This window comes from Pteropus vampyrus, unplaced genomic scaffold (assembly GCF_000151845.1).
Source record: "Pteropus vampyrus isolate Shadow unplaced genomic scaffold, Pvam_2.0 Scaffold26, whole genome shotgun sequence".
Taxonomy (NCBI): Eukaryota; Metazoa; Chordata; class Mammalia; order Chiroptera; family Pteropodidae; genus Pteropus; species Pteropus vampyrus.
Window position 1 is genome coordinate 5,796,043 of NW_011888807.1, and position 10,612 is coordinate 5,806,654.

At 33.9% G+C, this 10,612-nt stretch overlaps 1 protein-coding gene across 2 annotated transcripts in view; it reads left to right on the forward strand.

Moving 5' to 3' along the window:
- The window catches only part of VGLL3 (vestigial like family member 3), a 43,043-nt gene that overhangs the window by 30,930 nt on the left and 1,501 nt on the right, over positions 1-10,612 (forward strand). The window lies entirely within an intron of this gene.

Sequence of the window (10,612 nt, forward strand, 5' to 3'; positions counted from 1 at the left end):
TTATAGATTTCTGGTTGCTCATCTTGAGGACATTATCTCAATTAGGATAGTTAAAATGTCACAAGGCAATAGTTGCAGATTAAAAAAAAAAAATGCCAGGCAGAATGTTTATGAACTAATGCTTTCTTTAAACTTTTCAAAAAGTTTATTATGATTTGGTAGCAATAAAGACTCTAGTAGTTAACAACCACTGCTTCACACTTTCTGCATAACTTTTTCTTTTTCTTTGGCTTATGTCACAAGCCTATTTTTCACTGAGAGAAAAAAATAAAACACCAAAGATATGTTAAAATATTTATGTACTCTTGAATGGCATCAGTTGTATAGGGCACGTGTCCAGAATGACAATTTCGTGACCAGAAGGGTAATGGGAACCATCTTGAAATGCATGCAGTATGCCAGGAGATCCTAGCCAGAGAGTGAGATCTGCATGAAAAGGACCTGGATGGTGAATCAGAGGGAGAAATGCATTCCAGAGCGCTGCTGTCAGTGTTGAGTATCCATGGCTGGATTCTGCAGGACCTTAATGAAATTCCACCACTTTCCCAGAGCCATGTCGATTTTGTCCAGGTTCTCTCTGGGCCTTCATTCGTATAATGGTGCCATATGTCACAATGCCCAAAGTATGGGGATTTTCTCTCACAGATCCTCCTCCTACTTTACAGGGCAGATTCAGAGCCTTCTGAGAGGGATTTGTATGTTTTAGGATGAATTTCCTTAATAATAAGAATAAGTATGTGTACACATGCATGTTTGTATATGTGTGTGTACACATGTGTGTATCAGTTTGTAAATCTGAATCTTTGTAAAATACATCTTGGTTCAGGAAAAATGTATGCTATTTCTCATACATTGCTGGTAGAAAATTAAGAAGTTGTCAGCTTTTTAAATAAGTAAACTAGAAATTGTATTACAGTTTACTCAAATTCTTACTCCTGTGAATCTATGCCTCATAAATATAAGCAGCAGCATATGAGAATATATGTACAAAAAATGTTTATTGTGGCAATGTTCACAGTAGCAAAAACTGGAATTGGGTGACTGCCTCTAAGAGAAGTACCTTTGAGTGAATTATGTTATATGTGGTATTGCTGACTGAAAAAAAAAAAAAGGTGCAAAAGAGCCTAGATATGCATTTCTGGTAAAAAAAATGAATGATGAGAAATCCTATATGGGAGCATTTGTGCAGTATGTACATGCATATATAATTCAGTGAAAGAAAGCAGAGAAAACTAGTTTTCTAGTTTTCTAGTCAACATGTGTTTCCTTTTAGGGCTATAGGTACTGGGGTCGCTAATTCAAATTTAAGGAGGAGAGAGGGAGGAGAGTTTAGAAGAAAAATATATATGTATATGTATGTATGCATGTGTGTACATACATATGTGTGTGAAACAGAGGAAAAAAGGAGGAGAGAGGGAGGTTGATTTTATTAATAATTTATTCTCACTTCCAAATCATTTAGGAGTTCATAAAAATGATGGTCAATGGACTCTTTGCACAGACATAGAAATGTGTGTCCAGGGATGTGTATGGGAAGAGCAGAGGACCAAAAAAGTAGATTCTGGGACTCATGTCACAACTTAACTATATTATGTTAAATAAGTCTCATAATGTCCCAGCTTCTCCTCTTCCTTAGATGCAAAATAGAAATGATACATCCTATTCTGACACAATTGGGAGATTTCAATGAACTAATGAACTAAAACTTGTTTGTATTTTCTAGGTGATGATGCATGATACAGAACTAAAATTCTCATTTTTCTTAATAAATATGATGCATTTCAAGTAGAAAAAGAAATTAACACTGGAGACATAAAGCAGTGTGAATAATTGAGATGCTAGCTTAAATGCCTCTGACACTTTCTGACTGTATCTAACTTAATTCATTTATGTTCTTGAAGAATAGCTGTGATACTTGTTGGAGCTAATTTTCCCAGTAGTGGTATTTGCTAGTATTGGCCATACAATGAAAACTGGGTGATTTTTATTTGTTGGGCAGACAATAGGAGATGTGGAATAAAGAATAAAGATAAGGGATTGAAGAGTTATCAGAATGTACAACTTCAAGACATTTTTAAATGTAGTTTTCTCTATGTAGAATTGCCATGTGGAATGAAAAGGTACTAAAAATATATATGTATTTATACACATCCTATCCCATTGCTTATGTATTGAGGAGATATTTGTTCTTGTCATTTATAAAGATCCAAAAAAAATTGTGAACTAAAAACGGATTCATTTTCCATTTGAGTATTAATTTTATGAACACATTTTTATGGATAGCTATATAAGCTAGGTAGCATCTCTTTCATTCTGAAATGTTTTCTTAAAAATCGCAAGCAAAATTAGGTAATGTCGTCATTTTTTTATTGTTTCTTAAAGGAGTTTTCATCAACTAGATATGGTTGTGATTGGGGACTTTTTCAAACTATCATTTCTTCCCAAGAGAGAGACTTCTGTGCTCGCCTGAGAGGGAAGCTCTGGAACAGCAGTCCTCAGCCTTTTTTGGCACCAGGGACCAGTGCTCCTATGAGAGTCTAATGCCTGATGATCTGAGGTGAAGCTGAGACAGTGATGCTTAGTATGAGAAAGCGGCTGCAAATATAGATGAAGTTTCACATGCTTGCCGCCACTCACCTCCAGCTGTGCGGCCTGGTTCCTAATAGGACATGATCTGGTACGGGTCCATGGCCCGTGGGTTGGGGACCCCTGCTACAGAGATTGAAAAAAAACTGAGTAATTCTAGTGTGACGCTGAAAGAGAATCGCTCAAAGCATTAAAAGGCCTGTTTTTAAAGCATTAAAAACATTTCAGAGGTCAGTGTCTTTTGTATCAGCAAATTAATTATCTTTTCAGTAATGCTATGCTATTTTTCATATTACATATAAGGATACATCTAAAAGAAACAGCTGAAAAGAAGAAACCTGTTTTAGAACTTGACCCTAGACAATTTAACATTAACTTTCAAACAGGTACAAAAATTATATAAAATTCTGTATGGTCTTTGGAATTTACAGATTTTCTTTATTCTCTTTCAGGCTGCCTAACTCTTATTGTTTTATTTATCAAAAATATAAGGTTTCACAAACAGTTGTCTGTGGCCAACATGTTCTAAATTCCTTGGCAAAAAGATGACCAAAAAGAGTCTTGCAAGAGACCAGTAAGAGGCAAAATATGCCAGTTTTCATTTGGATGCAGCCTGATGTAGTGGAGATTTAACTTCATAATTTTTGTCAACCACAAGCATGTGTCATAATACTTATTTTCATGGTTGCTTTGTTTGAGCAGTATCAGATGATACTTAGCATCTTCATGATTATTGAAGTTCTATTTATGTTTTCTTGTATTAAACAGACTTTTCTGGAAAATGTCAGAGAGCAAACTTGTGTTCATGGCACATATAAGTGAGATGAAAAATTCCTGATGTCAGTGTAGAATTGGTGTATATGCTACATATCTCATTCTTACTGAATATTTTCCAATATGTTTTGATTTAACAGAGAGATTGATTACTTAAACCAAATGGGCATAAACACAGATTTGTATTTCTGCAGTTCTAAAGTAATTTATCAAATTTTTGTGTCTTTAAATAATTTGTACTCCCAGGTACAGTGTTTCCTGTGTTAGTGTTGTGTCCCTAATTATGTTTCTGTGGGTAAGCAATAGATCCTAATTAGCTCTTCCTCTGGTTGGATTATCTACTTTCTGGATCATAAAGCTGTCACTGCATAACCTAGAAACCTCTTTAAAGATGCATGTTTGGCTGCATTTGTTATCCAACAGATGTCTGGATAGTTAGAATCTCTTGAGAGTACTATAACTTGTGGTTTCAGTTACAATAAGTGATCCAAGCATTTTTTTTTTTGGATTTGTTTCTCTCCAGTTCTGGGAGAAAATCTGTAGAAGAAATTACAGAGGGTGTTCCATTTCACTCTACCCCAATCCCTTTTTGCTTTATTCTTTGTCTCTGTTTTCAAAGTCTCTTTATATCTGCTTTTGAAATTGAAGTCACTGAGTTGGTGAGCAGTGTCTACATTCCATAGTGCACCTCTTGGTCCCCAGATTCTCTCACCAAAAAAGTTATCACATTGACATTTAAATTTTGAGCATGGTAAATTACCGCTGTGATTAAAAACTACCTAACTCCGTGATTCATATTTGATATTTGTCCACATGGTCAGTTTTAAAATGACTGATTCAGATTTGTAACTTTGTATCTTGAGGCTCAAAGTACTTGCCAGTTTCCCTTCCAGCGAGGCATTTTAACCGGCACAAGTCTGAGGAAATGGATGTCGCTAAAGGCAAAAGCTGAAGATTCTGTGCATGGGAGGGTTTGTGGTTTTTGGAGGAGTAAAGTTCTGTGAGGGCAGACAGACTAAGGTGGCTTGTGTCTGGGTCTGGAAAAACAGGAGCAGCAGGAAACACCTGGGCACTAAACTGCTTGTCACCTGCAGTGTTTGCCTCAGGTGTGCAGGTGGTGTGCTTCTTACAATAACTTAGTAAATTATGGTCTACTAGTAATGTCACTTCTGAGGGTTTTACATTTCTACTCCTCTTTTAAATCTGAATTTAAGATATATTGACACGTTCAGACAGTTTTCATCTCATTGTTTCTGACAGTACTGCTACATGGAGTTTTTAAGTCAATTCTAAATGCGCCTCAAAGAAACATCTTCATATACAGAAAAAAAAAAAAACCCTCTGCTAATAAATCATTATGCTGTCATAGTTAGGAATCTTTTACTATTGTTTTAGTGTGTAAGAGTTGTAATGATAAGGGTAATTGTAATTCAAGTGTTGTAATAAATTTAATCTTTGTTCTGGTTCAAGAATCCATCTTATTTGGGATGACTTTAAAAAAAATTATGTTCAACATTTAATTCCTAAGTATGGAGGTGTGCTTAGTACTCATTACCCTGGGAAAAATATTTGTAATATATGAGAAAAAATGTTAATATACTTAATATACAAAAAGCAGTTAGAAATCAATGGGAGAATTACTTTCTTAAAAGCATAGAAAACTGGCCAAAGATAAAACACAGAGGAAGAAATGCCAGTCACATAATGTTCAACTTCATTAATACTGAAAGAAATGCACATTGAAACAATTAGATACTTTTAATCTGCATTAATAATAATAAATACTAAAAAATTATGAATATTGGTACAAACTTTCTGAAAGAGTATTCACAATGAAATATATAAATGTAAATGTATAAATGTACATAAATGCTTGGGTTCAGCAATTATGCAAACATATTTTCAGGAATTTGTCTTATCTACCAAAATAGTCACATAAGTAACATGTACATTTGTACACTGTGAATGTGTATATCCAAGCGATGCACATCTGTAGAGAACTAGGAAATTAATAGTAAAGGATAAAATGGATGTTGTGCAATCTTCCAAAAGGTCTGATCTATATATACGAATAAAGAATAATTTTCTAAGATAATATTGCTGGTGAAATAAACATGTTGTAGCACAATATAAATAATGGTGTGCATAGGTATGCACACCCAAAGTGTACTCAGAAAGTTGGGTGATGACAGGAGATATTATGTAGAACTTTTACTTTCTGAATTCCTCATAACTTGATTTTTTAAACAAGAAATCTATGAAGTTTTGAAATTTTAAAAAGGCATTTTAAAAAAGAATAAGGGAGGTCTCCATGGTGGGTAAAAATGATCTATCTTGATAAGCACCTGAACTGAAGTCATAGTTACTAAAATAGATTGTTCTAGCTCTTATTTTCTCCCCCTATGTTAGCGTTAAGGTGCTACCCCCACAAAGATCTTATTTAGAAATTCTTAACTAGCATTTAAACCAATTGCTCCAGGGCTCAGACAAATGCAGTTGTATGATCATTATCAGTGATAATTTTATAATGTAGGAGAAGATTATATGAGTGTCTCTAACATCACTTTGTTTGTGATCATTTCTCAGTGTATCAACGTTAGAGGTCAAGTTGTTGGTGAAGGTTGGATATTCTGATACAGCATAGAACACAGGATTGTATATATTTATATTTGTAATAAATATGACTTACCTTTATTAAATCAGGGCTAAAGCAGGGAATTAACTTTTTTTTTTTAAATGTAAGAATAAGCTACCAACTTCTTTAGTCTAAAGTAAGCATTATGATTCAAAAAGGTTTCTAAAAAATATCGATGAAATGAAAAGTTTATATTTATTCATTTAGATACTTTCTTTACTTTTAGGTCATAAAACATTCTACCCACACTTACAGGTTTTATGTTACCATTTTTCTTCCCTTTTTATCAACAGCATGTTCCCCAGTGTACGGTAACCACATTACCCTTTTTATCTCCAGCAATAAAATTAATTGGAAGCATATTCAACTTAAGAGCTATAGTCAATGGTGTTGTCAAGTGATTATGCTTCCTTAAAAATAGGACATGTTTTTCTGGTGGATTTGACTCTGACAATCAAACCGTTCCCAAAACTCATGTTCCAGAGTGTATATTTTTCAGTAACCCAATTTATTATTTATTTCAATGGCAGGAAACTTAGCCTCAACAATTCTGAGTATTCCTAGCTCAACTCAATGATACCCCCGTTGCACTCAGTTCAAAACAATTTCCTATTTTGAGATAGAACTTCTCAGATTCTTCCATCAGTTTCTTTCTAGGATTGTCTCTGTACTCCCAGAGTTAGTCACATCAAAAAAAAAATCGTGAATTAAAAAGTTGCCGTCTGATTCTTGGTCTTGTCACTTCAATCCTACCCTGGCCTTTGTTTCCAAATATATTTCCTCCCCCTACTCTGTCTCTCCTGCATTCTCTGTACAGTGCTCCCCTGATAATGACCTATTTAACTTGAGCTTAGCTTCCTAGTATTTGTGACCCCTCCAAGATGCTCAAGTGGTATTGCCCATCCCATTTCGCCTGTCTTGGGATCTCCACATCATAGCTATTCAGGATGTGCTAGCAGGCCCATCAGAATTCTCTCTAAGCTAATTTATGTACCTTACTTGGGGGACCCATGGGAACTTTAAGATCTTTTCAGAAGACACTTAGGAGTTGAGAGAAACTAGGAAGAAGGAAGTCTCTACAACTTACCCTATTGCAATCTCTACTTTTTTATTCCCAGAGCCCTTGGCAAAAGGCAAAGATATGAAGCTGTTGTCTCCCAAAAATCTCAGCTAGAAAATGAGAAAATGAGTTATGGTACCTTGTTATTAAGACAGGTTTTTCAAATTTTAAAAGGAAATCATATTATGATTTTCCTTGGCCAAGACTTCTCCCCTAATCTAAATTTCTTTTCTATGTTCATACTTCCTTTGTGTTTTTCCTGTGTGTGTGTGTGTGTGTGTGTGTTTTGTTTTGTTTTTGTTTTTGTTTTTTTTGGTGATCAGGTGGAGTGGTGGTGGAATTGAAGTGAGGAGCTGGGTCTGTGGGCTGATATTTCCTTTTAGGTTTTCTTCCTAATTAAATCCCAGACTCTCAGACTCCAAAGCCAACAATGTGATGTCTTTGTTCTTGGGTCTATTTATGACAAACCGCCTCATAGGCCAAATGGCTATCCTGTGTCTTCAGTGTTCACACTAGGGAAGTTTGTGGTGGGGATGGGATGGGGGATTGGAAGGCAAGGGATGGCTATGTATCAAAAAACACATCAGTTAATACGGCATATGCTATTACATGATCAAAGTACATAGTCTTCATCCAAAGTATAACAAACTATTGTGTAATCGTTTACTGTGTTAGGAAAAACATTGCAGATGTATAGTTTTAAAAAAAAAATCACTAAGAGCTCTTTTGTTAAGCCTGATATACTGTTACATCAAGGTGTTTCTAAACAGTGCAAAAAGAATATAAAAATGCATTCGCATTTTCTTAAATTCATTTTATGAAAGAATTTTGACTTGGGGAGTTAGAAAATATAGGCTAGTGACACAGCCTATAACCTTTCTAGTCTGTGTAGGAAGGATCATATGCATTTTGGTTAAGACCATCGATGCTGACATCAGACCACTTTGTTTTCAATCCTAGCTCTACTGCTTGATAGTTGCTTAACTTCTCTTAGTCTCAATTTTTTCATTCGTAGGATGGATATGATTGTAGCATGTGGGGGACATTAAATGAGATATTTCATGTAAAGCACTGAGTACAGTGACTGGCATATTCAGTCCTTAAGAAAATGTTCACTAACATCATTTTTTGATGTTTTATTTTTCTACTGACAATCTCATGGACTAAACAATAAAACCAAAACTGAATCACTAATATTAAGAAGATAAATATGGTGATTTTAGATAGCCACTGGGAAAACTTCAGGATTTGTTATGAACTTATTTCACATAGTTTAAGTTAAGGAAATGAGAAGACAAAAAAAAAAAAAAAATTAAAAAGCCTGAATAGGAACAAAATTATAGTGATGGATTTTGTGTTCTGGTAAGAAAATTTAGGGAAATCTCATACATGTGCAGATCATATAAGAGTCCTGGACTTTTGATTTTGTCCCCTTTAACCCTTGTTAGAAAATCTAATGTACTGGTGACTCTTAAATATTCTGATCTATCCTCTTCAATTGTCAAACAAGAAAAATCAGCCTTACTTTTTCCTTGCAACTTATTAGTAGCAGGGTCTTTCCTTGTGGTTGTTCATTTTCTTATGCTTTACTTATGCTTATTTTGAAATTTACAGGCATGAATACCTGATAATTAAAGCAAATGTTTGACTTAAGTGTCTTTATCAGGAAAGAGTTAAACCACAAGGACCACATTAAATATTTAATGCATTTCAGGCCATAGGTGAATCGATTGTTTTAAAGTTTGCATTGGAGTAATGCAAAGACTTGGAAACAAACAAAAAATTGAAGAGATGAAGTTATAATGAGAAAATGCCTTCTGTTTTTCTGGTTGGAAAATTTAGGACTATGTTAAGTAATTCAACTCTTATCCTCAGTAAAAGGCTAACATGATTTGAAGGAATCACATGTCTTTGCAAAGCAAACCAGGGATTGCCTTTATTTAAGGGGAAAAAGACACTCAAACCACTTGATGATTCCAACACTATTCATGACTTGCAGTGCTGACATTCTATAGATTAATGTAGTCTTCAAGTGTGAAAATGCTGAGTCATATAGAAGATGAGACATTTTAATAATGAAAAAAATATTTATGCAGTCAGCAGATTGTCAGTTAAGGTGGTTTAGATTATAAGAGTCACCCAACACAGACTCTTTTAGGTTGTAAATTATTCTAACTACACAATCGTTTGAAAATAAATAAAGCAAACTTAGAGTAAATTGGTATACACCAAACCCTTTTATTTCTTCTTCTTCTTCCCCTTCTTTCTCTTCTGTCTCCTCCTCTTCTTTTGGAATGGTAAAGGAAAACTATTGATTTTATCTAAACATAATACTAGTACACATGAGAAAAAAAATAATAAGATGGAACTAATCTTTCCTTAGGAAGAGTTGCTTCTTCCAGCACACAAATGCTATAGAGAATAGTCAGTTGTGGTTCTGTGAGTTGCTTCTTTACCTCCTATTTATTTTCTTTCCCTTTATTTAGTGTTTTGTAGATTGTCTTGATGTCTCCCATCAACAACTAATTGTGTCTGTTTTGTAATGATACTCATGGTTTTATAAAAATTTTTGACAAGTTGGAGGGACAAAAAATGAAATCACTACAGCTGTTTTAGTAACTATTACAGTTTAAAACCATACTGGCTCATTTAACTATTGTATTTCTGACATCCAGCCCAGACTTACAACAGTTTTAGATCAAAGATCAAGAAGACAGCCTGCGATCCTAGCACCCCTATAATAGCAATCAGGCTGCATTTCTACCCACTTATTTAATAGCCTTACCTTCATGTTTTGGTATTTGGTTTTAAACAATTTAAGAGCAGCCGTTATACTGAGTCTTTACTCTTCCAAACAATTATGCCTTAGGACAAAAATAAAGGAAACTGAAGAAAGTGACTTCAAGAGCGTGTAGGCCGAAGGAGCTATGCTAATTGCCCATATTAGAATTAGTCAATTGACTATATTAGAACCAAATCAGAGCCACATTTTTAATGTTTCCTCCTTTATAATCATCTTCCTAATCATTTTAGTTTTGAGTTGGAATTCATACATGTTCACATATTTTCCTTTTGTCACTATTCTTTTAAATGTACCTATAAAGTTTATTTTCTTGCTAGGAAGTATGGATTTTTATAAACCATTTTAAATATTTATTTTCTGGGTGAAGATGTGATAAAAAATAAGTAAATTTATAAATAGAATATTGGTTTTTGTTGTTTTCCGTGAACTAGCTGTATCTGTTTTACTAACAATACTAGTCAGTTTTTAAGCATATCTAATTGCTCACCATAATTAATAGCAATTTCAAAATAGAATAAATTTCAAAGTACCACTAGAATTTATTCACTACTTTAGTCAGAAAAGTATCATCTTTGTTGCTGAAAAGTATTAACTGAAGTGCTGCCAGAATGCTCCAAATATTGGTTATATTGTTTTCTCCCAATATCGGCTCCTTTTGAAATTAGAAATAGAAGTTTTTTTATTTTATTTTATTTTATTTTATTTTATTTTATTTTATTTTATTTTATTTTATTTTATTTTATTTATTTTATTT